The following is a 27,072-nucleotide window of genomic DNA, read 5'->3' on the forward strand; positions in this document are numbered from 1 at the left end:
CTGGGGTGGCTGTTTAGAGTTGCCTTGAATGGAGACAAGGAAGTTGGGCCTTTGTATCTTCTTGACAGATTTGGGCTATCTGGGAAAGGCAAAGGCAGTTAGTTCATGGAGATGCAACTATGATCATCAGCAGCCAACTCTCAGGACAACTAGGTGAGTGAGTACTTCAGTCCTGGAGTGGGATCTGGGCGACGCATCCACTCAGCATCCCATGAAATAGAAAACTGGCACATTCCTATTATTGTCTCAAAGCAGTGTCAAAAATAGTAAAGCTCTGCTGGACCAGGAAATGGAATGGTCCAAACCTGCCAATGATGAGCTCTCCTAGCTCTTATGAAGGTCAGAAGAATCCACCTGTGATGGGGGACTTGTAACCCGAGGAGGCTCCTCTAACTGGTAGCTGCTGACTTGGCTCAGCTGTCTACTGTTCCACAGTAGACAACACTAGTGTCTGGCTGGGGAGGGTTCCAATATTAGTGAAATGAAAGAGTGAGGTGGTCACCTGAAATGTGCTCATAGGTTGCAGTTCATCCTTCCTGGGAATCCTTAGCATCATTTCCCAGGTTCCTCTGACTTAAAAGCACGATCATTCAAATCAAGATGCAAAATGATCGATTGGAATTCCTCTGCTGCTTCCACGCTTGCCTCCTGCCCCATCCTCTCCAGCACACAAGCAGACAGACACATATAAGTACAGTACTGTTCTACCATATCCTTAATTTTACAGATCTCCTGCTGAAGTTTCTGACTAATGGTAAGTTATTTGTTCAGAAAGATTTTATGGCTCTCATAAAATGTCAATTACAGTTTTAAAATAACTTGTAGTTTTTCTGTAACATGATGCTGCCATCTTGGTTCCCAGAGGGTGTATTAAATTCAAGTAGCAATAACAAATCATTTAAGCAATAAATAAATAACCTGAGACAGAGTGTTGTTAAGAGTTAATAGTCTCCCATACACTCAATAGAGGGTGAGGCTTCACTCAATTAAAGTGACCCCGGGAGGAGGGGGCGGCCAGGGGCCAAACTGCACCCAGTCATTTTGTTGGAGGTATTCAACCCGCACACATTCATTTCCTTCTTTATGTTGTCTCTTTTCAGCAAGGAAGGCTCTCTGCAGTCCCTGGGTCCAGAGAACAATTACGGTACAGTCTCAGAGAACAGAAAGAAAACTGGGGTCATAAATATGTTAAATGGGTGCGTGGGTTTAAGTGGCTTTGTAAATGGAACACGGAGGGAACCTCAGACTAATTAATGAATATGAAGCAGTGGGAAAGCTGGGGGGTTTGGGGGACAGTCTTGTTGTAGGGTGAGGATACTACATCTGTATCATTATTTTCCCCCAGGAAGTTGCACTTATTTATTTTAGAAATATTTTTTTAAGATGTCAGAGTGTCTTGATGGAGGATATCAGATGTGGGTGAAAAAAAAACATTTAAAAGAGAAATCCTATTTATATTGTATTTTCTCTAATAAAAGCTTGGCCTAAAAGGATGATTTTACAGATTTTTAAAAAGTTTTATCCTTGTATTATAAGAGAGAAACATCAAAAAAGAGGAGAAATTTCATACTTTTTATACAAAATTGCAGCCCATTCAAATATATAGACTCTTTCCTAGTAAATGGCCTTTGTTAAATAAGTTCCATTTGGATCAAAGCAAAGATTAAGATTTCATGATGTGTGCATTTCTATATGTTCTAAAATGTTTTAGTCTTTCTATTTGGATCATTTACTATTTTTGTTCCTTTTTTTGTGTTTTTAAGAAAATTTTATTTGCACAAATAAGTTTGAGGAAAGTTAAAGGATGCCTGTCTATCTCATATGACCCCTACTGAATCCATGAATGACTTCTTGAGTTTGGGCTATGTGAGGCTAGCCAGTGCTGGCCCTTTGAAAATGTCCCTGAACTTGGAGGACAGTCACAGTGTAAGGGCCAGCCAGAGACCAAGCGCCAGACAGAGGCCACAGAAGAGATGCAAATGGACAAAGGGTCAGAGAGAGAAAAGAAAGAATGAGAGAGATTGAGACAGAACCCATGCACACAGAGAGAGAGAGAAGAGGAAGGCTGAGAGACTCAGGGGAAATGGGAAAAGTAGACAGGCACAAAGCCACAGAGGGACCCCAAGAGAGGAAGAGAAAACAAAACCAAAAAACCACATAAGCAGCAGAGAAGTGACTGGCACAGACTTCCTTGTTTAATTGATTAAATGGCTGAGCTGTGAACAATGGCCTAAATTGAACCATTGATCTAATTCAGTTGTTAATATACTAAAATGAACACACTAACTGCCTGTTTGGGGGCTGCTTCAGTGGTCTGAACTGCAACATTGAAAAAGAAAAACCTTGCCAAAGCCTTTACATGTTGATAAAACCAACTCATTTTATTTTTGTTGCTCTCAAAGCTGCAGGATCACTGAATTACAATCTTTATATGGATTTCACAAATGATGTTTATTCTTCAACAAGTTTTATCAAGCACCTGCTATAGGAACGGCAGGATAAAGGTTTTGTGTAAAGAACACAAAAATGCTTGAGGAGCTATAATGGTCCCTCAACTATAAGGAAATGATATTCAGGGTGACATGATAAGCACATGTCAAACTAAATTTATAAAGATAAGAATTGAACAGCACAAGAAACTACAGAAGTCATGTCACAGGAGAAAATTAAATCAATTATCCTAATGAGGGGTTACTATTGTTGTTCAGTCGCTCAGTCATGTCTGACTATTTGCAACCCCATGGACTGCACCTTCCAAGGCTTCCCTGTCCTTCACCATCTCCTGGATCTTGCTCAAACTCATGTCCATGGAGTCGGTGATGCCGTCCAACCATCTTGTTCTCTGTCGTCCACTTCTCCTCCTGCCTTCAATATTTCCCAGGATCAGGGTCTTTTCTAATGAGTCAGCTCTTCACACCAGGTGACCAAAGTGTGTTTTGAGGTCTGAGAAGAGAGGACTTACTGGGAGTTAGCATAGCCTAATGGTTCTGTGGGGTCTTCCCAGGTAGCTCTAATGGTAAAGAGCCCACCTGCCAATACAGTAGGCATAAGAGGCTTGGGTTCAATCCTTGGGTTGGGAGATCCCCTGGAGGAGGGTATGGCAACCCACTCCAGTATTCTTGCCTGGAGAACCCCATGGACAGAGGAGCCTGACAGGCTATGGTCCACTGGGTCACAAAGAATCAGACATGACCAAAGCAACTGAGCACGCACACATGCACAGTCACTACAGGTGAATTTTATGATTTGTAAATTCAGTTCAGTTCAGTCGCTCAGTCATGTCCAACTCATTGTGACCCCATGAACTGCCGCACACCAGGCCTCCCTGTCCATCACCAACTCCCGCAGTTCACCAAAACCCATGTCCATTGAGTCGGTGATGCCATCCAACCCTCTCATCCTCTGTCGTCCCCTTCTCCTTCTGCCCTCAATCTTTCCCAGCATCAGGGTCTTTTCAGAAGAGTCAACTCTGCATCAGGTGGCCAAAGTATTCGAGTTTCAGCTTCAACATCAGTCCTTGTCTGACAGAATGTGGTCCACTGGAGAAGGGAATAGCAAACCACTTCAATATTGTTGCCTTGAGAACCCCATGAACAGTATGAAAAGGCAAAAATAAAGGACACTGAAAGATTTGTAAATTACAATATACCATTTTTTTAAAAGTGTCAAACAGACTAGGCTGGTAAGGTATAGCAAGGGCTGGTAATGTTTGTGGGGATGCAGATATACTCTATTTCATCATATATGCTTAAAAATATCCTTCAACCTCACAAAGGGATGTGTCTCCCACATTTCATGAAAAACAAGATTTTCTGGTTCTATTTTTCATTTCCTAATTTTGATAAAGACATGAGTATATAGAAATATTTCTTAAACAAGAGCAAAGCAACATTGTGACCACATGGCAAATGACAATCAATGGCTCCCTGCTGTGGGGCCTCATTAGGGGTTGGGTATGGCCTGTGGTGAACCAGAGAACATCCCCCATCTCAAGGGACCAGCCACAATGCAGCTTTTTTTTTTTTTTTGCTACCATGGAACAATGTCAGCCCGATGTTGCCAGATTTCCTGTTTGTCCAACAGAATTTCATAGTAAAATCTTTAGGTTTTTAAAATGTCAGTTCAAATTTTTTAAAACAAAATACTATGTGGTCTAAACAAAATGAGATCAATTCAGCAAATAGGCTGAGGGTTTGCAAACTCAGCGTTATAGTCAGAATCATACAGTTTAGCACTTAATTGTGGATTTCCAAGTTTCATTCACTGTTATTTTACAGGGGGCTAATTTCAACTCCCAAACTCTTTACAGTTCCTAGAGCTGAAGATTGGGATAGGAGATTGCAGCCTATATGTGTCTCTGTGTGTGTTTGCGGGGGGCGGGGGGGGGGGGGGGTACCTGTCTCCAACTAGTGCCTGCCTCTGTGCTCAATACATGTAACAAATGCACAGCCAACATTATTGATTCTGTCAATATAATCAAATATTATTTAAATAAATGTTTCCTGGAAGGCTAGCACACTACTTCACACACCTAGTAAACTAGAGCCTAGGACTCAAACAGAAGTCTAACTAGATGTTACTTTAAGTGATAAACAATAGACTTCTCAGATTTTTCTTGCTGAGATCTACTCTATTAGGAAGTAGAGATACCACTGTTTCTCATAGTGAACCACCATATTACTCCTAAAATTAGGTGGAGACTAGGTGGATTATTTTCAAATATTGTTCTTTCTTTCTGAGCACACATAGAGACTGTATTTCCCAATCACATTTGCATTCAGTTTCAGGGTATTTTACTGCATTCTAGAAAAAATAATGTAAGCAGATGTTGTACACATACTATCTCCAGTAATGCCCATAGAAATCTCCTTCACAATCCTCTGTGGGTTTGTGCTGCCACCTCAGGCACGTCTGACTCTTTGCAACCCCGTGGACTGTAGCCTGCCAAGTTCCTCTGTCCGTGGGATTCTCCAGGCAAGAATACTGGAGTAGGTTGCATGCCCTCCTCCAGGGAATCTTCTTGGACCAGGGACTGAACCTGCGTCTCCTGTGGCTCTTGCATTGTAGGAAGATTCCTTACCACTGAGCCATCAGTGAAGCCCACACAAACCTCAAAACTCCCTCAATTCCCATGCTACAGCATTTGCAGATGCTGTATGTTGAGGATGAAGTAAACATAAAATGGAAGAAGCCTGGATCCCTGAGTCACAGCTTGGAGGAGAGTCACACATGAGAGCCATCTGACCTGCGTCAAAGTGGAACACAAGTGGGAAATAAACATACTTGATTAAACCACTGAGAACGGAGGGTTATTTATTAGAGCAGCCAGCACTATCTAACCTAATACATAACCACATGTCTTTTCAGAGGTGGCCTAGAATAAGAATTTATTATATGTATAGGGCTTCCCTGGTGGCTTATCTGGTAAAGGATCAGCCTGCAGTGCGGGACACCCAAGTTCAATCCCTGGGTCAGGAAGATCCTCTGGAGAAGGAAATGGCAACCCACTCCAGAAGGCCTTGCCTGGAAAATCCCAAGGACAGAGGAGCCTTCTGGGCTACAGCCCATGGGGTAGCAAAGAGTCGGACACAACTGAACGACTTCACTTATATAGTATAGGTGCTTTGGATCATTCTAATGTAATTAACAACAGCAAATTACTAAATAATAATATCCCTTATTTAGTTAACAAAACTCATTCACACATTATTTTATTTAATGCTTACAGTGCAGCTCTGTGAAGATATAGAATAGGGCTTATTATCATTGGTAGAGATTAGGAAACAGAGATGCAGAAAGGAGCTGGGATTTAAACTAGAGTTATTTTGAATCCTCATTTAGTCCTCTCTTCATCTACAACTGTTTATGTTTAGCAAAGAATCCCTAAAGAGATTGAAAGGATGCTGAACTTTGTTGTCTGATTATTTTCTCATATTCACATTTCAACTTGATACTCACTACTTGTGCCAAGCCTTCAGCACAACTGACATTCTTGTGCTCATGGTAATTCTTATTCTTTCTGTTAGACTTCTTTGAAAAGTGAAGAGGTTGTGCAACTTCATCTCCTCTGTATTAAGATTAATGATATCTATAAACTTAGATTTTTACAGTACATTGTATTGCCTGGGAAAGTATAGAATTGCTCAGAGTTTTTCATCCATGAGTAAAATATATACACATACACAGTAAGTACAATAAGCCATTTCGCTTTGATTCCTATTTCACTTGCTATTGTACAAATTGATAAAATTTTTCTTTCTTTAAGGCAAAATTTAAAATATTCCATAAATAGGGTGTACTTTCAAAAAAGTAAAAAACACCTTCAAATCCACATTTTGTAGAACAAATGACATATCAGAAATGAATAAGCTCAGGGATTTCCAAACTGTTATCTTCAAATGTCTCACTCGAAGGTCATGTATTGGTCAGGCTTTCCTTGCCCTCTCATTCCAATGGCACGTTTCAAATCTTTTGTAACTGTGTTGTTTCATCATGGCCCTAGGCATAGCACAGTGTATACTGTAACTCACTGGCTTCAGTCAAGGGTAATCTTCCCACATACTGCCAACCCCCAACACTTGGCAATCTTTCCTGACCTCGACCTGCAGACTGAAATGTATAGCTTACACAAGCTCACAGGCATGTTCAGAGGGCCCCGGGTCTGGTTTATGTTCTTCTGTTGCTCTTTATAATGCCTAATCATTTTATTATTGAACTTGTATTTTGTAAGTGAGGTCTGATGTGACATTGGATCATGTGGGTGAGCAGAGGAGATGCGCATCATATGTGTGACTGCCTTTCCTTGCCATCCCCTTCACACTCAACATTCATGATGCCCCAGGGGCACAGAATTCCAGTGGCCTGCCCTGAGCAGGAGTCCAGCAGAACTCCTGGGCAGTATACATTCAGCATGTTTCACCTATGATTGAGCAAGCAGAAGCGTGTGGAGCCCCAACAAACCACACTATAGAAGGAAAGGGAAAGACAGAACAACCATACTTCCTTTTCCTTTCAGACCTTCCTAATTCAGCAGTGACCCAAAGGGAGACAGCTTGGGTAGAATGTGCCCATATTTTGTGCAGCGTATTTGCTGTTCTAGGAAGAGTAAATGGTTTTCCTGGTGGCTCAGTCGCTAAAGAATCTACCTGCAATCTGGGAGACCTGGGTTCCATCCCTGGCTTGGGAAGATCCCTGGGAGGAGGGCATGGCAACCCACTCCAGTATTGATGCGTGGAGAAGTCTCATGGAGAGAGGATCCTGGTGGCCTGAAATATAAATTGTGTAATTTCAGAGATTCTGCGTATGGTGCAAGGGCTCTTAGATTTGCATTAAAACTAGTATTCTGCAATATAAAGATGAGCAGTGAAATTCATGATAACAATCTAAAGTTTTAATTTTTCTTGTTAGAATGACACTAAATAGCAAATTTCTAAAAACACCACGGCAAGTAGAAAGATAGAGACTGTGGAAGGTGAAAAGCTGTATGTTTAAGTACTTTTTATGTCACATTTTCCCTGCTTTTTGAACCATATTTTTCATTTTGCACTGGATAGCTGGCCCTGTTGGAGACATTGTCCCAACTGGACTGGGGAGGGTGCTACTGGGTAGAGGGTAATGGGTAGAGGCCAGAGAGGATGCAAAACATCCTGCAGTGCCCAGAGAATTATCTGACCCCAGATGACTGTGGTGCCCAGAAGCGAGAAACCCTTCAGCATTTAAGTCCACTTATTAGTTTTGCAAGTAGGTGTCAAACCCCTTTAGGTCATGAGCCATCTCTTCTCTTTCTAATTCATAGAGTATACTTCCTGGCAGTCTGATAGAATTTGATATAAAGTGATCAATAAATACTGCTCTGTTAAAAAATAAAAAGAAATCTTTCAATGTTCTTTGTTAGTTGCTGTCATGACCCTCATCATATTCTTATTAAGCAACTTGTCCAACTTGCAAACAGCTTGCTGGGATCAAGTAAGTGACAAAACTTGAAACAGTAGTCTAATCTCTGTCCTTTGTTACACCATAGATTAATTACTTCTCTCAGAATTGATGTACGGCTAGAAAGGCATAATTTCAAAAAGATTTTGCCACGCCCTTAGGAGGCAAGAATCAGGGAAAGGAAATATTAACTACAGTCACTGGTATTAGGAATTTTACACTGCATTTTATCATTGGTTATAAATGGTTATTATTTCTATCATTTCATCAGTGAGCAGTTTGAGACTCAGTGAGGTTAAATAATCTCTTCAAGTTCATGTATCTAAAGAGTGTCAACTGAATCAGGAGTTTGTATACACTACTATATATATTTCCTGGTGGCTCAGAGGGTAAAGCGTCTGCCTGCAATGCAGGAGACCCAGGTTCAATCCTTAGGTCAGGAAGATCCCCTGGAGAAGGAAATGGCAACCCACTCCAGTACTCTTGCATGGAAAATCCCATGGACGGAGAAGTCTGGTAGGCTAGGTCGCAAAGAGTCAGACACGACTGTGCGACTTGACTTGACTTGACTTTCAACTGTATAAAAAATAGATAACCAACAAGGACCTACTGTTTTGCATAGCCAACTATACTCAATATTTTGTAATAGCATAAAGGTAAGGAATCTTAAAAAATAGATATGCTTTTATGTGTAGCTGAGTCACTTTGCTATATACCTGAACTATAGTTGATTATAAATTTAAAGCAAACTGGTAAAATCTGAATAAAGACTATAGTTAGGTTAGCAATATTGTAAAAAAAAGAGAGAGAGAGAGAATGTCAACTGAACCCTAAAATCAAACTCAGGTCTGTGTAACCCTGAAAGATATAACACAGGACAGGTCCTCTCAGTGGCCACACTTTGCACCTAAATGTTGGAATGTGAATCCCTTTTGTGGTTAGCCTGTTCAATCAGCCACCACATCATGTACATGCACACACCGGAATTGTGGATTAGCTTCACGTCTTCTGGAAGTTGAGTTGAATTCCATTGCTACCCTGCCTCTTGTGAAGCACCCCTTGCTAGGAGGACACGCCTCCTGGTGGACCCAGGACACCCTGGGCAGGGAAAGAGGGGCTGCTGATAAGTATGACCTGTGAGCCAGACCGCTCCTGTGATCCTGGGCCCTCGACTCTCACCCTACTCCCGGGGGAACCCAGCAAAGGGGCCCACAGCTGCAGAAGGGAGGTGAATGGTCAGCACCCACTGTGACCATGGACATGTCCACTGCATTTACTCACCAGGAAGAAGCAAAAATGAAAAGTGGAGAGGAAGGTTAAAAATCATAGGAGGCATTTTATAATTCATTATAAAATGAGTCCTGTACTATATTTTTTGGTTCTAAAAGCATTTGTGAGAAAAAAAAAATTCAGCTAAAGTTCTGATATCCCAGAACACACATCACAAACATCTCAAATGCAATTGCTTCTCGTTCAAAGAAAAGCCCGGTTTCAGGCCTGGGCCAGAGTGCCCTCCTTTCCTAGCATCTCCTTTGCTGGGTACCTATGCCTGCAATTGAAGTGAGTGGAAACCAAAGGATTCTGGTCCGAACAACCTTCAGAAGATGTGAAGCTAGTGTTTTGGGTCTGTGCGTATACAGGATGTGGTGGCTGACTGAACAGGCTAACCACAAAAGAACCATAGCTCTTTTTCTCAAAAAAACTTTATTTCTTCTCTTCTCTCTCCTCTACCTCCTCCTTTTTCTCTTATTCAGCTCCTACTAATAAAATACAGGCAAATTAAACATGCATTATGGGAAGACACCAGAGGAAAAGGAGCTTCATAACATGAGTGAGACTGAAGGTTCAAATCCGGGGCAAGAATCCAGCCCTGTATCACCTTTTCATTTGAATCCCCCTGCTGCTGACCTGCTTCTCACCCTCTACCCCTCAGATTTCTCCTGGGCACCAGCCAAGATCCGGAGGTATGAATCTAAACCTGATGGTAAGCACACATATTTGTTCCCATTCATAAGGGCCCATGACCACAAAGAACATGCAGTGAAGGTGCAGAGCACAGTCCTTAATTTGGACTTTGTTCACATGCTGGGTAAGTCCTACTTAGGTGACTGGATTTGCGATTTCATGAGTGAGAGACTCTTAGTCCATGGCTGTGTCCCCTTCCAGGGCCAAGGAAGGCAGTGGATCAGAGATGTGTGCTTTTGTGTAAGATCACAGCGACTCTTGGCAGCAGACCCTTCAGTTCAAGCTTGCTCACTTCAGGAATCCTGCCAAGCCTCACACTAAATGAAAATGATGACATCTAACTGGACAGGGCAGGGGGTAGGGGGAACGCTTCAATTTACATGAAAGAGAAGGGTGAAATGAGAAAAATTAATTCATTGCTATGTGATAAGTGTAAAACACTTTAAAAAATGAGGAGACTGCCATTTAATTAAAATAAATAAATTAAAAGCTGGCTTCTCCTTAAAAAGCTACCTTGATGGCTTGTGTGGCCTGGTAGCAGCCAAAGGCAACATGGAAGCGAGAAATCCATTGTAATAAACCTCTGAGCTTTGCCCTATTAAAAATGTCAGACTAATAAATCACACTTTTAATGACCAATGAGGGGGAAGATCAATAAGTTTGGGGAAGCCATCTATGGACATGTCATATGGTGCTACTTAACGTAAGATCACTGAGGTGGCAAATATTTCACAGCAATCAAAAATTCAATGTTAAGATCCAGATTAGAGTGTTAAGATTGTATTGCTTCTTAGGCCAGAAATCTTGGCTTAAATCCTCCTTTTTTAGGCATTATTTGGTCTTTCAGATTGTACATGTGTTTAAAAATAAATAGCGGTGTGTTTTGTAAATTTCTATTCTCAGAATCTTCGAAATGTAAAGCAAAAAAGAAAAGACTCTTTTATAAACCAGAGTCTTAAAAAAGTATTCCTAAATTTGGCAATTATTTAGTATATTGAAACAACAACAGGAAGTCAGATCAAACAAAAGGGTAGAATTTACTGTTGAAGCCATGAATGTAAGGGTATACCCAACGGCCCCGCAGGCTTCACTGCCAGCAAAGATCAGACTGTCAAATGCAAAGAAAAATAGATCAGTGAAAGAAATAATTCCAGGCTTATAATTATTCTTAGTGACTTTTTCTTCTCTCTTCCCTATATCTCCCTACCCTGAGTTATACACATGTTCATGGACATTCTCACTGGGAAAATAAAAAAGCTAATCCCACATCTTTTATAAGTTATTCATTTTGGTAAAAGTTTCAAAATTGCCTTATTTAATGAGTCTCTCTTCACAAGTACAAAAGATATAAATAAGGTGCAGTGATGGGCAGTAAAGGAAGCCCTTTTGAGGTCTTGGGGAAACTGTTTAGCGAGGATTGAAGACCACTTCTGATGCTCACTCTAAAAGAAATATTTTAAGCAAACCATAAAAGTGGGCTTGACCCTTCCATGGGCCCACCATAAATCAATTGTTAAAGCAAGGGTGAAAACTGGGAGGAGGTCAGAGGTGGGAGAGAGGTCACAGGGAAAGGACAGTGTGAGAACCCACAGCCAAAACTATAGGGGAGACGGGGCGATCTTTTGGGTGAGTAGCATCATTAATTCAGAAATCTTGGGTATGTTGCTTATAACTACACTAATGAAATTATAAGCCATACGAAAAACTCCCACGCCAGAACTTAAGACCTAGGGTTGTCAGTTATAAGTTCCCTGCTCAGTAAAATGTGGACTGAACCTTTGTTAAAAGTAAATATCAATCCATCCAGCCTTTAAGTCCTTAGGAAATTTCTTTCAAATATGCACGAAGGCTTGCACTTCTGTTTTTTGTTTATCAGGAAAGATCAGCTCTTAAAATATACATGTGCTTATCAGACATCAATACCTCATTCATGGTTTCTCCAAGCATGTAATTTTTGCCATATTCTTAGAAAGGTAGCTTTTAACTTTTTCGTGAATTGATCTTATACTCACAAGGAAAGCTTTGTGATATCCTGTTCATGAAGAGAGACTATTGAATGATGAGATAGTTTGTTGACTAATCTAAAAAAAGAAAACTTGCTTTTGTAGAAAATTTTGTACCAAGTGTAGAGTTTGAAAGATCTATATATCTAATCATTTGTTTCCATGGAGTGGAATCAAGTTTGAAGCCCAGACAATTAAAGTGATTCACATTTAAATGAAAGGTGACTTGATTGATTTGTAACGACACAATTTATTTGGTAATAATGACATTCCTTGAGTTTGGCCAGGAAAACAAAGGTTGATTTACTTCCTAATAACAAAGACAAATGGCCCTTCTGCTCCAGCCTCTTCCTCATTCTCAGCAGCTCAGGGCCAGGTTACAAGTGGACTCTGCTCTGTTCTCCTTCCTGTTAGGAGAGAATTCCAGACAAAATCTTTCAGAAACACTTACCACAATGGTACTGATAATGGAAACTAGACAATTGTATACCTGAAAGTTTTAAAGAACACACGCTATTTTTTCTACTTGCAATTTCACAATTTGGAATTTAAAACATAGGATCATGCCAGAAAAGTTATACACCTCATGGAAAGCACCTTAACATTGACATTTGTAAAGATATAGCTCTGGTTAGTGTACATTTTAAAGACAGATAAATATTGGAGTAAGCACTAAATTATGTTGACGTTGCTCATACTTTAAAAGAAAATAATCCTGAAAAATGGTTTAGTGTTTTATATACTGATGGTTCACTTTAAATAAAATTTTTAAAACACACATATAGGTCAAATATAAGTAGGGAGTGTTTTCCTAAGGTTAATAAGAAATAACAAAAATAACATAAGGACAAACAGATTAATAAGATAATCAATTTTTAGCAAATATGTAGTTTATATTTTTATATAATAAAAATCATAGTGTTAAGTTTTTTTTTTAATTCCTATTTTTAAAATTAAGGTATAATTAACATGGGCTTCCCTGGTGGCTCAGATGGTAAAGCATCTGCCTACAATGCGGGAGACCCGGGTTTGATCCCTGGGTCTGGAAGATCCCCTGGAGAAGGAAATGGCAACTCACTCCAGTGTTCTTGCCTGGAAAATCCCATGGACTGAGGGGTTAGCTACAGTCCATGGGGTCTCAAAGAGTCAGACATGACTGAGCGACTTCACTTCACTTCATAATTAACATGTTATATTAGTTTTAGGTGTACAAGATAATGATTCAGTATCTGTATATATTGTGAAACGATCACCACAAAGAGACTGGTTAACACCCATCACCACACAGAGTTGCAATTTTTTTTCTTGTGATGAGAACTTTTAAAACCTACTCTCTAGGCAACTTTCGAATATACAATACAGTACTATTAACTATAGTCGCCATGCTGTACACTTCATCCCCAGGGCTTCTTTATTTTATGATTGGAAGTTCATACCTTTTGACCTCCTTCACTTATTTCATTCACCCCACTCCTCTATTTTATTTTAATATGCTTTTAAATATCCAGAGAAAAGCAGAGATGTTTGGAACTTTCAAGAAACAGAGTCCTTCATGGAAGCAACAGAAGTATTTATCAACAGGTGAATGGATAAAGATGTGGTATGTATATACAATAGACTATTACTCAGCCATCCCAAGAGTGAAACACTGCCACTTGCAGCAATGTGAATGGACCTAATGATGATCACATTAAGGGAAGTAAGTCAGACAGGGAAAGACAAGTACTGTATGCTATCACTTATATGCAGGATTTAAAAAGTGTTACAAATGAATCTATTTGCAAAACAGAAACAGACTTGGAAACATAGAAAGCAAACAAAGGGAAGGGAAGGAGAAGGGATAAATTAAAAGTGTGAGATTATCGGATATACATTACTACATATAAAATAGATAAGCAGCAGGAATTTACTATAAGTGCAGGGAGCTGTATTCAATATTTTGTAATAATCTATAATAGAAAACAATCTGAAATGCACACATATATACAAATACGCAGGGCTTCCTAGGTGGCTCAGTGGTAAAGAAGCTGTGTGCCAATGCAGGAGACTTGGGTTTGATCCCTGGGTCAGGAAGATCCTCTGGAGAAGAAACTGGCAAACTGCTCCAGTATTCGTGCCTGAGAAGTCCCATGGAGCCTGGTGGGACGACAGTCTATGGGGTCGAAAAAGAGTTGGGTATGACTGAGTGACTAAATAGCAACAACAAACACATATTTACATATCACTTTACTGTATATCTGAAACCAGTGCAATACCGTAAAACAACTATGTGCTATGCTCAGTCACTTCTGTTGTGTCCGACTCTCTGTGACCCTAAGGACTGTTGGCTTTGGACCCTATGGGCTTTGCGACCCTATGCAACACCACGACTGCCCATGGCGTCTCAGTCCGTGGAATTCTCCAGGCAAGAGTACTGGAGTGGGTTGGTATGCCTTCCTCCAGGGGATCTTCCCGATCCAGAGATTGAACATGTGTATCCTGCCTCTCCTGCATTGCAGGTGGATTCTTTACCCTTGAGCCACTGGGGAATCCCAATTTAACTATACCTCACTCAATAAAATAGAGAACAAGTCCTTGCGTGACTTGCGAAATTCCCTGCTGGCCAAAGTAGACGTAAGAATAATTTGAGGGAGACCCTGGCTGGGGAGAAGAGGCCAAGTCAGTCAGAATGATGTCCTAAGGTGATTTTTCAAAGAACTCTTTCTTGCATGAGAAAAATGGAGTAACATAAAAATTCAAGAAGAGAGTCTCATCTCATCTTTGTTCCTTCCTGAAAACAGAAAGCTTTTCCATTTTGACTCCGAAAGGAAGCTTCGGGTAGCTATGTTCAAGAGCCGACAGAAGAGCTCGGAAACAAGTTGTTCTTTGCCTTCCAGGGAGTGTTCACTCATTCGGCCACCCTATGTGTGCCCCACCCTGCTCCCCTGCTCACGACAGGGCAAAATGATGGATCGAGGACACATCTGAGAGCAGCTGTGCACAGTCAGACAGGTGACCTATAAGTCATGTTGGCAGGGGGATGGTGTAGATGGCAGGGTGCTATTCAGTATAAACAAAGGAAACTTTCCTTTGTTTTAAAAAATCAAAGAGGTTCAGGGTCTAACAAATAACGTCTAAAATTCACAATGAGTAAATGCTGACATATTGTCATTTGAGTTATTTTTAATGGAAGTTGAGAATATTACAGCTGAAGTTGGCTCTCTTGCTATATTTGGCCTCTCTGTTCCAATTCTCTTCATGCCTTCCTCCTTTCTGGAGATAATCACTAGCATGACTTTGGTGTGTGGTTCTTCCAGCCAGTGTTTATATATTATAGTCCATAGTTTCTGGATTCTAATATGTAAATACATGTGCAAATATACATAGATTATATATGAGTACATATCTGAGATCACACACACACACACACACACATTTATAATTGAACCAAATGTAAGTCTACTTGCCCCTTGCACAGTAAAGCCAGTCTACTGACATTGCATTGTGGTAAAGGAAAGTGTAGTGTTTATTGCAGGGTGACAAGCAAGGAGTCCAGATAGCTAGTGCTTAGAAGACCCAAACTCCCCAAAGGCTTCCAGGAAAGGTTTTTAAAGACAGGGTGAAGGAGTGGGGTGGTCAGGTGTGTGATCAGCTCATGGATGGATGTTCTTATGATTGGTTGGTGGTGAAGTAATCAGGAGTCAACATCACTAAACTTCTGGTTCCAGCCCGTCTGGGGTCTTCATGCTTGGGGGCAGCATATAGTTAACTTCTTCCACCTGGTGGGAGTTTCAGTATCTGCAAAACAGCTCAAGGGACATGACTCAGAATATCATACATAGTCCTTGAAGAAAAACTAAACGTCCTTAACTTTGTTTAATGGCTAAAGTGTATTTTGTCTTCTTCGATTGTTTTCCTTTCCTTCTGCATGCTCTCGCTTCTCTGATAAAATTTATTCTTTGGAACTCAGGGAAGGCCTAGGAGGCTAAAGTTTTCTATGGGCAAAAGGCAGGTGGAGGACATGGGTGGGGGTAGAAACTGTCCTTGAAAGGCCCCATAGGGTCCTGCTTGGTTGCACATATGTATTCAGTAAGGTGAGTAACTACCAAGTTAATACACAACATAAATAGCATTAGGTCATAAACAGAGACAACCTAGATGGTAGATATAATGACGATAGCCTCATATGCAAAGTAGCACAAACATACAGAGTACTCAGCAATAACTTTATGGAGAAATAGAAATAAATTTTTAAATGCTGAAAGTGAAAAAGTGAAAGTGTTAAGTCATTCAGTTGTGTCTGACTCATTATGACCTCATGAACTGTAGCCCACCAGGCTTCTCCATCCATGGAATTCTCCAGGCAAGAATACTGAAGTGGGTAGCCATTCCCTTCTCCAGGGGATCTTCCTGACCACAGGGGTCAACCCTGGGTCTCCTGCACTGCAGGCAGATTCTTTTACCATCTGAGCCACCAGGGAAGTCCAACTAAGTGCCTAAATCAATGAAAAGAAATATTAAGTCCTTGGAGAAGAAACTAACATCACAAAGATATAAATCCTCCCTTCAACTAGTCTGTTCAGTTCAGTTCAGTTGCTCAGTCAAGTCCGACTCTTTGCGACGCCATGGATTGCAGCACGTCAGGCCACCCTGTTTATCACCAACTCCCGGAGTTTACTCAAATTCATGTCATTGAGTTGGTGATGCCATCCAACCATCTCACCCTCTATTGTCCCCTTCTCCTCCCGCCTTCAATCTTTCCCAGCATCAGGGTCTTTTCAAATGAGTCAGTTCTTTGCATCAGGTGGCCAAAGTATTGGAGTTTCAGCTTAAGCATCAGCCCTTCCAATGAACACCCAGGATTGATCTCCTTTAGGATGGACTGGTTGGATCTCCTTGCAGTCCAAGTGACAATCAAGAGTCTTCTCCAACATCACAGATCAAAAGCATCAATTTTCCGGCGCTCAGCTTTCTTTATAGTCCAGCTCTCACATCCACACATGACTACTGGAAAAACCATAGCTTTAACTAGACAGACCTTTGTTGGTAAAGTAATGTCTCTGCTTTTTAATATGCTGTCTAGGTTGTTAATTGACTATAATTCTATTAAAAAACCCAAGCAACATTTTTGTGGAACTTGAGACAAAGTCCACACATATATTTTAAAAATTTAAGAATCACTAAGGCAAACTTTAAAATCCCATACAAGAAGAAGTTTTTCCTACAAGGCTACAAAAATTATTATAAAATTGCAGAATCAATAATCACACACATTGGTACAAAAATATACAAATAGACATTGTTCTTCATTGTATCTTGACAATTTTGTTTATAAGAGCATTCTTATATTGTTACTTCTTCAGTCAGTAAATAATTCATTCTCTAATTTGTAATGAATAATTCCACTTAAAGAGAAAATGATAGCAATGTAATCTGGCTGATATCCTAAAGTCTCTAAGACAGGAATATCTGTTGATGTCTCAGTCTGAAGAAAAACCATTTTCTGGTGGGTGACTCAAGAAATGCAGGTGAAATTAACTGACTTCTCTGGGCCACTTATTTCTTTACATGGAACAGCAAGTTGTATGTGAAATATTACATATTTCAGGTTCTATTAAATATTAACAGATCATATGAGTGTTTAGTGTCAGACTGTGAAGAAACCAGTGATCCTTTAGAGCATGTAATTCATTTTACAAAAGAAAAGACTGAAGTTCATGAATGACAACAATTCATCCAATGTTTGTCAGTATGGTTCTCACGTGCTGGATAATACCAGGAGCCTGAAGGAATCTTTAAGGAGCTCCTATGAAGAAATCACAGCAAGCATGACTGTGCCAGCAAATGCTGCTGAAGACAGTTGGAGACCATGAGACAAAATTCATCAGACTTAAAGGGTGCCTGTGCCCCTACCTGAGATACCTCTATCTGTGTCCACCATTTTCCCAGCCAAGTTCATCCTCGAAAAACACGTGGTTCTCTTTTCTGTGATTCTCCCTGGAATACTCTCAGAGAATTTTTGCTCATTCTCCTTAATTACCATTCTGCTATTTAAAATTAATCAACTCAAATGACAAGCACTCAGACCAGAAGCCACCATTTGGTTGATTGTGCCCCAAGTCTTTATTCACATATGATAGTATTATAATAAGACTCTGCTCACTTAATGAAATGTGAAAGCTATCCTTCAATTTTTGAAAATATGCTAGAGATTTTCTTCAAATATTATCCCATGCTGGCTACGCTAGAAACTATGGATTTAACTGATGGCGAAACAGCCTCAGGAAGGAAGGTCACCTTCCCAGGGACACAGGAAGAGAGGACAGAGGCAAAACTCTCATCAAGGTCCAGCCGACTGCAACCCTCTACTTGCCATCTTCCATGACACCAAAAGTCAACTCAGTTTAGAGTCTGGGCTCACTTAGAGAGCCACAGTGCCCCCTAAGACTTGGAGCTCTAAAAGACTGTGATTCCAAGGACACATAGGATGCGGTTTTCTAGAATTCAGATCGGATTGCTCTGTGGTCATGTGTCCTAGTGTCTGTCGCCAAGCCTTCTGGGCTGCATCGTTTTGCCATGTCTTTGGAAGATGTTGGCAGTGCTTCATTTTGTTTCTGTTTAACTTCAAGAAATTCTGCTTACACTTAGCATTTATCTGTCCTGATGATTAAACAGGTGCAATGTCATGTAAAAGAATAAAACAATAGTTTGTAAAATTAGTGGTGTGAGATAGTGGTAGAGATACCTTTTACCCCATACCTTTCAATCCCTTGGTTCCTGAACGCCAATATCTTTCCCATTCCTTTGTGCTATGAAGCTCAAGCTTGCCCCAGTAGGGTCTTTACATTTACAGTTCCTTCTGCCTTAAAATCTGGTGTTCTAGTTTTTCTCAAGGCTGCCTCTTTCCCTTCAGGTCTTGAGTCAAATACCAGCATCTCAGAGGAACTTGCTCTAATCCCCTATTTAATACAGCTTCACAATTATTCTCTACCAAATCCCTTAGTTTGATTCTTTCGTATCTTTTGTCTCAAGATGAAATTATCCTGCTGATTTATTTTCTTGAGGTTAGAGATTCTTCTTTTTCTTTATTGAATCTCCATCATCCAGAATAGATCCTAGAAAATGGTGGCAGTTCAGCAAACATTTATTAAATGACTCTGAGTGAAGAAGCAATCACCTAATAGAAACAGAGAAAATGATTTGAAAAACCTTTTCAGATACACTTTTCAGAAAGAGATTTAGAATGAAAATGGAGGGTGGATCATACTTTTATTTGGTTCCAAAGTCTGGGTCAGTAAATGCTGATTTCAGAGGCAAAAGAAATCTGAGACTTGATCACCTCTGGGTTTCACATCACAGTTCAGAAAACTCCTCTTGTGAGCATAATGGCCTATTTGGACCTTCATCCCTCCCCACTCCTTTGGCATGTGTTCTGGGCCCTGCAAAGGTTGCTATTTACTGGGTTTTGTCGAGCCAACACAAAGTAAATATTTTCAGTTCCTGAATGCTGGCGAGAGCAGAGGAGAGATCGAGTGACAGTGCCTGGGAATCAACTCAATCCCAAGCACCAGTGGCTGGGTTCTGTGAATGATGGGAGCCCGCGATTAAGAACACATGGCCGGGGGGATTCCCTCCAGCAGCTCTTTGACACGCAGGGGTTTATGCAGCGCTAAGTAAGAAATCAGCAACAATAACAAATCAAGTATCAGGTGCTGTCAGGCCCACGCATTCTCCAAGGCTTGTAAATACCTCCAAACAGAGATGCTTGTCTTCACAGAAGCACAGGACTAGAGGATGGGTGGGGAAAGATGCTCAGAAAGTCAGGAAGAGGGGCAAAAATAGCCCTACAAAAATAGCAACACAAAGCCTTAGTAGTTCTGAGCTCATATGTTTAAAAATCACACTTATCGCAAATAAAAATCTCCGAAACTTGTGCCTGCTGTTTGTTTTTTCTCCCTGAGGAGAACAAGCTTCTGGCATCAGATAGAATACTCTAAGAGCCATCTGAAATGAAGCCACGCTAAGGCTCAGAGTCACATCTCTGTTCTCGAGCAGGGTGGGTGGCAGCTAAGCCCTCCCAGATGCTCTTTTCCTCTTGGCCAACGGGAGAGAGTATTAGGGCTTGCCCAAACAGTCCCCAACAAGGCACTTTTATTTAGTTTCTAGCATGATTAATCTAATTTGTTTTAGGTTCTGGGAAACTGGCTATACTACAAGGTAGCTTCCTGGAAACTTGCAAAAATTTACATCCAAAAATTCTTGAGCACATTAGATATTAAGGGACCAACTGTATGTGTTTCAAATCAACAAGCTGCTACATAGGTGAAACTGATCTAGAAAAGGTTTATAGTTTAGAGAAAAATTGGGTTTTGAGAAAACAGTTTATGTTTTTTTCAAGTTTTCTTGCTTAGGCTCACCTTTTAAAAGATTGCTAGGATCCCCCAATAAGAAAGGTACTAAACCTATCATCAGAAAGCACTTCAGATAGCGCTTCTCTCTGTTGCTGCTTTAACTTTTTAAAAGAATTCACTAGGAGTGGAGAAGCTTCTGCCTTAGAAGCTGGCCGACTGCTCTCTGTGCCAAGTGCAGACAGCCAGGATCATCCTAGAGGTGAGGCACAGCCCTGGAATGGAAGCACCCCATCCTGCCTGTGTGGAAGAGAATAATTGAAAGGGAACAGAGCTCATCTCCAAATGAGAAAATGGACTCCCAGTAATTTTCCTAAAAAAACATAGCCAGTGAAGTAATGAGAAAGCCGGCTGGAAAAACTCCATCTCCTGGGTTCTTGTCCGCAACCATCTCTATTCTGAGGCCCCGCCGGTTTATTTTGGAGCTTCCTTGGTGGCTCAGATGGTAAAGAATCTACCTGCAATGCACAAGACCTGAGTTTGATCCTTGCATCAAGAAGATCCCTTGGAGAAGGGAATGGCAACCCATTCCAGTAGTCTTGCCTGGATAATTCCATGGACAGAGGAGCCTGGAGCTCCTCTGGGAGTCCACGGGGTCACAAAGAGTCAGACATGACTAAGCGACTGACACACAGGTTAGATATTCCCAAGGGGTGCCAATCTAGAAGCCATTTTTGGTGGCTCTTTTCCATATCTAAATGGTCCAGCAGGGCAATTTTATAGGACATGGGGTTTTCAATCCAGGGATTTATGCTCCATCCCTACCCTCCCAAATTCAGAACTGACTTTTAAAAATATTTACTCATACCTTCTAAGAGTAGCTTGTAAATCCAAACCAAACCTCTAAAAAAAAAAAAAAAGAAAAAAAAAAAAGCCACAGACCAAAGCTCTTTCTATGTGCCTTAGACCTTTAACTATATGTGGTAATCATCTAGACTTTTCAGATGCTTAAAAACTATGGCATGTTTGGAAGGAAATGACCAAGAAGAAGGTATTTTAGCAGGTGCCTATTAGGTTCAATCTCACAGTTGTCCTCTCAAAATGATTTTAATTTTTGAGTCAAGTTTATGTCATAGTCTTAGTAGGAATACAGTAGATGTAGCTCTTCTTTTCTCAAAACAACTTCTATTTCATAAAGAACAAAAGTTTAACCTTTCTTTTTTGTCTTAAGTAACTGATAGTTAAATTCTCTTGACAATAGAAATTTGTTTTAAAGTAAGAAAAATATTATCACCTACTCATGCAACAAATGGGAGATATTTTTAAAAAATACTTGACAGTATTGAATGTGGAATTTATTGCTTCTTAAAATTATACCCTATCTTTGTTCATGTATGCTTTCCAAGAGACATTTGTCATGAACAAAGCACTGTAGTAGATTTCATTCAGAGGATCTGGCATTAAATATAATCACTTATCTTCAAGACCCATTAGTTTACCCATGTAAATTAACTGCATGAGCTCCAGTTTCTGCTCAGTCTTTTGGAAAGATACCAAATTAAATGGGAAAATTATGTGAGTAGTAAATCAGATAGCAAGTGTTAGTCACCAGTCGTGTCCAACTCTTTGTAACACATGGACTGTAGCCCGCCAGGCTCCTCTGTCCATGGAATTTTCCAGGCAAGAATACTAGAGTGTGTTGCCATTTCCTTCTCCAGAGGATCTTCCTGACCCAGGATCGAATCCAATTCTCCCACACTGCAGACAAGTTCTTTACCATCTGAGCTACCAGGGAAGTCAAAATAAGATATTGTTGGTCAATTTGTGATACTAAAAAAAAGTTACCATGAGAAGTCTGTGCTTAGCACACCATGGGACATGAAATTCAAGTGAATGAAAACTGATAAACATTTCTTCATCGGGATTATTATGTCCATTAAAAACTGCAGTTCTTCAAAACTATCCCATTCTGTGGCCCTCTTGTGATATATGTTCAATCTAGCCACAGACTAGTGGGAAGAACTTGTTTCTAGTAAGCAATCCCATTTCAACCACTTTCAAGATTAAATGAGGTAATCACATCAGGTCCGATTTACCTGCAGAATCTCTGTTCTAAAATTCCACAATACATTTCAGTTGCAAACTTAGTCAACTTGCATAAGATTAGCAAGATATAAGTTTAGCTTGGTATAAAATCAGCTCGTGCAGCTAAGAATACAGTTGAATTTGAGCTTTTCCTGTCAGGACCTTGAAGTAATAAGCCCTGCACTGTGCTCACAGGCATACTAACTTTAGACAATTTTTAATAGACCAGTTGTTAACACCTACTTACTGGTTTTCCTCTCATATTATGTATATCATAAGTCTCCAGAAACTAAATACCTATCTAGAATACTAATTAAGATAATACAATTTAGAATTTGAGAAGAAACTATGGGCTATAAAGTTATCTAAAGAAGTTGTTTGGCCTGGGGAATTTATAATAATCCTATTCTAAAGAGTTTATTTGTGAGAAAATATTTATGAGTGTGTGTGTGTTGATGGAGTTTTAATTTTCTCTCCCTCACTAGAGTATAAACTACATGAGGGCAAGAATCTTTGTCTTATTTTTGTTTTCTATTTTTCCACCACTGCTTTTTCTCAGCACCTAGATCAGTGCCTGACATGGAGAAGGCACTTGGTAAGCACCTTGGTGAATAAATGGATGAAAGAATGCTCAAATGTAGGGTCTCTACTCTGTGAGGTTGACTAGGAGATTTCAATCCCACCATAGGCACACACTAGCAGGAAATTCAACCAGACTGAGAGATTTTCATCTTAAAATCTTGGTGGGTAGAGTACAAAGGAAAGTGTGTAATCCTTTGGCTGCCATTTGTATTTTTGAGATGTGTTTCTAGAAGGTTTGCTAGGTGCTTCCTTTCCCTATTCATAAACAGAGGGAGTAGATCAATTTTATGGTGTTTGTTTTCAAGGAAAGAGAGAAGTGTGTCCTTGAATTTTCCAGGCCACCTACATTAGACAGCAGTCAGGCAACCAATACATCTTGGTTCACTTGATTTAGAAAAATATTTACAGCAAACAGTCTCTGTGGCTAAAAAATTTTTGAAAATTTTTTCTCTGCTCAATTCCTGAATGGAAAGAACCAAGGGTGAAATGGCACATAATTGGTTTTTCTGGATCTGTCATGATTTGGCCAGGATGGATAGACTCTTGCGTTCTTCATCTCCAGGGCCCAGGAGGGGTACTTTGTGAATGGACTTGCCTGGCTAATGCTGACTTCTCAAGCTTAGAGACAGAGGAAATCAGGAGGCTGTTGGCAGATAGCTGCTTCAGTCCAACCAGGATGACAGCCTGGGGCCCCACCACACACTTAGCTGAGAGTTCATTGGCTCACCTTTTATCAGCTCTTACTATCCATATGCACATACTTAGGTAGAGAACTAAAAGTGATTTACTGCATTTTTCCACTAAATTACTGAGGCAGGTGGAAACAGTCTCAGGACTATTTGACTTTGGATCTCACTCCCTTGGCACAGAGTCTGACATATTAACAGATGCTGGCCATTGTTTTCTAATGCCAGGGTGACCAATAGTCCTGGTTTGCAACATTCTCCTTTTTGTTGTTGTTGTCGTTCAGTCACTAAGTTGTGGACAACTCTTTGTGACCCCATGGACTGCAGCACACCAGGCCTCCCTGTCCTTCATGAACTCCCAGAGCTTGCTCAAACTCATGCCCACTGAGCTGGTGATGCCATCCAACCATCTCATCTTCTGTCACCCCCTTCTCCTCCTGCCTTCAATCTTTCCTAGCATCAGGGTCTTTTCCAATGAGTCATCTCTTTGCATCAGAAGGCCAAAGTATTGGAGCTTCGGTCAGTATCAGTCCTTCCAATGTACGTTCAGGGTTGATTTCCTTAAGGATTGACTGATTTGATCTCCATGCAGTCCAAGTGACTCTCAAGAGTCTTCTCCAGCACCACAGTTTGAAGGCATCAATTCTTTGGCACCCAACCTTTTACACTGTCCAGTTTTTTATTTTAGCAGTGAAATTCCAGGGTCCAGAGCAAACTTGGATGGTAGGTCACTCCGCTCAGAAATCCCCAGAGTTGCTCATCAACTTGCAAAATTCTGAATTAAGGTGAGTTTACCTCTTGCAAATTTGTGTATCACCAGTCTCATCAACCTGGGGGCACAGGGCTTGTAGTAAGTCAACAATGAATTTTCTGTTTTAAAAAATCAATATATTAATTTGTGTTATAAGAAAAGTCTTTGTTTTGTTTTTCAAATACCTGTCAGAATAATCAGTTAGCATGAAAAACTAAAAGGTTGTGAGTAGAAAAGAACAAACTCAAATAAGAAGCTTGGCAAATGATTTCAGTTACAGGATTCATACATTGCTTTCCTTCCTCCACATTATTTGCCAAATGATGTATTGCAGACATACTGGTCAGTACAAAGGATCAGGGTAATAGTTTGGATATTTTGATATGAAAAGATAAGTAGAAAAATAAGTGCCAGGGAAAAAAATCACCAAAAATTTTTCATACCCCCTTTTAAAAACAAGAATAAGATAGAGATGTGACAAAAGGAATATCCCATCATTTAGTAGCTGTGTTTTAAACACATCTTGCATGTTCTGAATTTCCCCAAATGAAATGCCACAGAGAAGAATGCACATTTTACAGTCCTACACATATTTAATATACTGTTTTTACAACAGCTGTTGCTTTCACAGAACTTTAACCCCGCTGTGTAAATGCATCACCAGGAAAATACTCAGGTTGTCATGGAGACAACCTTAGCCAAGGCCCTTTGCTCGGTTGAACTGGTGTCAGCTTTCAGCCGCCCTGCATTCCAGTCTGGCATCAACCCCCGGGCTACAGCTCAGACTTCATTAGAGGCCCTGATGAAGGACAGCGCAGGAATCTGAGGCAATTACCAGAACTGTGTGACCGCTTTCCATCAATACACCTGATGGGAGAACTGAAAATTAATTCCAGAGGGAACGATGGTATTAATCAAGATTTCCTGGCATCTTCCCTGAAGAATGCAGCTGTCTTTTTCTAGCTAATTTTAGGCCCATCTATTGTCTTAGCAGAGAGAGATAACATTACAGCTGACATTTGGAAGATTATTTAAAGTATCATATAACAAGTGCTACAAGTGTAGGGCCAAAATTTCAGTGTTCCTCAAAGAATTGGTAAGATTTCTATTACCCCATCAAGAAAATATAGAACCACACTTGCACTGAATTCTGCATGCTGATAATCCATGAGAGCATATTCTTAAAAATGTTGAATACTATATTTGACTTTAAATAAAATTGAGCTCGAAAGGGTCATGCAAAAACATATTGAATTAAAAAGCAAAATTGATGATCATGTGGTCTTTCTTGCAAAACATTACAAAAGAGAAGAAAATGAAGTCCTAGCTTGGCTAACCACTTCAGAGAGCAAATTAAAGCAAAATTTTTCTAAAACAGCTAGGTTTTACAATCTTGAAGGCATGCATACACACACGCATGCACACACATGTTACTTTACGTTTCTGTTATCCCTAAAAAATCCCAAATGCATTTAAATACACACATGTAATGCAACCAAACAAGTGCTTCATTGGCTACAAAGGACACTTACTGAATTGTTGTCAATGAACTGATCCAAAATCGAAACCCAGAATGAATTTGGTGTTTTAATCAATCCATCATCAGATGACTTTGTGTGGTGGTAACTCCAACAGACTAAGGGACAACAAGCAGACACAAGCAAAGCTAAATTCATGTGGAATCATCCTTAGAAATATGACTGAATCAGACTCGTACTTAAGCCACAAATACGTGTGCCTAAATAAACCAGAAATGTATGACAACTGACATGTTTAATGAACTGATGACAGGGTGAGAAAGAGATGGAGTCGACTTTAATTTTTCTTATCCCTTCCTTGAAAGATCAGCTAGACTCCACACTTTCTTAAGAAACTTTCACTGGAGTCCAGTGGGAAGTGTCCTCCTCATGCTGCCCACTTCCTCAAATACTTATGATTGATTCACTCGATAGCATTTTATGGAGCAAGTTCTCTGTGTTGGCCACTGTGCATGATTTGTCACCATGAGCCAACAAGCATGATCCTGCCCTCATGGAGCTTGTGTTTTTCTGAGCTGTTCCTTTGTCACTGTAGTTTTTGCTCAGACTGCAGTACATTTTTTTATGAGTCACCATATCTACAAATGTTTCAAAGGGCAGTAGATATACAGCTAAAATAAGTTGTTTTTTAATAAAATTTTTAAAAATGAAATTGTTATCAGCAAGAATTTAAAGAGCATTCAAGAACTATGACTTACTTTATTTCTGATTCACTTTTTGAAGAGTAACTTTTTGTCCTATCATGGTCACTTTCTTTTTTCACCAAATTTGGCCTAGAAGGTCAGCGTTAGAAAAAAAAAAAGTCAAAGTCAAAGAAGAAGGGTGTGTCGCAATTAAAATTATTTTAGGTAATGGGCCATAGGTATTATTTCAAACACGACATTTCAAAAATCAGCAAAATAATTGTGAAATATTAAGCAATGTGTTATGTGTTTTCTATTCAAACAACACAGTTGTGGCTGTATCCTCATTGCCTCCAGGGAAAGATGTGACATGTCTGAGGCAGAGAAAAAATGTTTTCTTGGCTTCCAAAATCCTGATTCCTGAGGGAGATAAAGAGGGCTCCAGTGGAGAGAAAATGCTTGGAGAAAACAAGTCCTCACCCAGGACTTCTAATGGGGAGCATGTGGGATGAGATAAAGGGGGAGGTAATGAGATCAGAGGGGTGAGTGGTCCTGGGAAAGAACAGCTGTATTCAAGGGG

The sequence above is a fragment of the Odocoileus virginianus genome, chromosome 31 (assembly GCF_023699985.2).
Source record: "Odocoileus virginianus isolate 20LAN1187 ecotype Illinois chromosome 31, Ovbor_1.2, whole genome shotgun sequence".
In the NCBI taxonomy this organism is placed as follows: domain Eukaryota; kingdom Metazoa; phylum Chordata; class Mammalia; order Artiodactyla; family Cervidae; genus Odocoileus; species Odocoileus virginianus.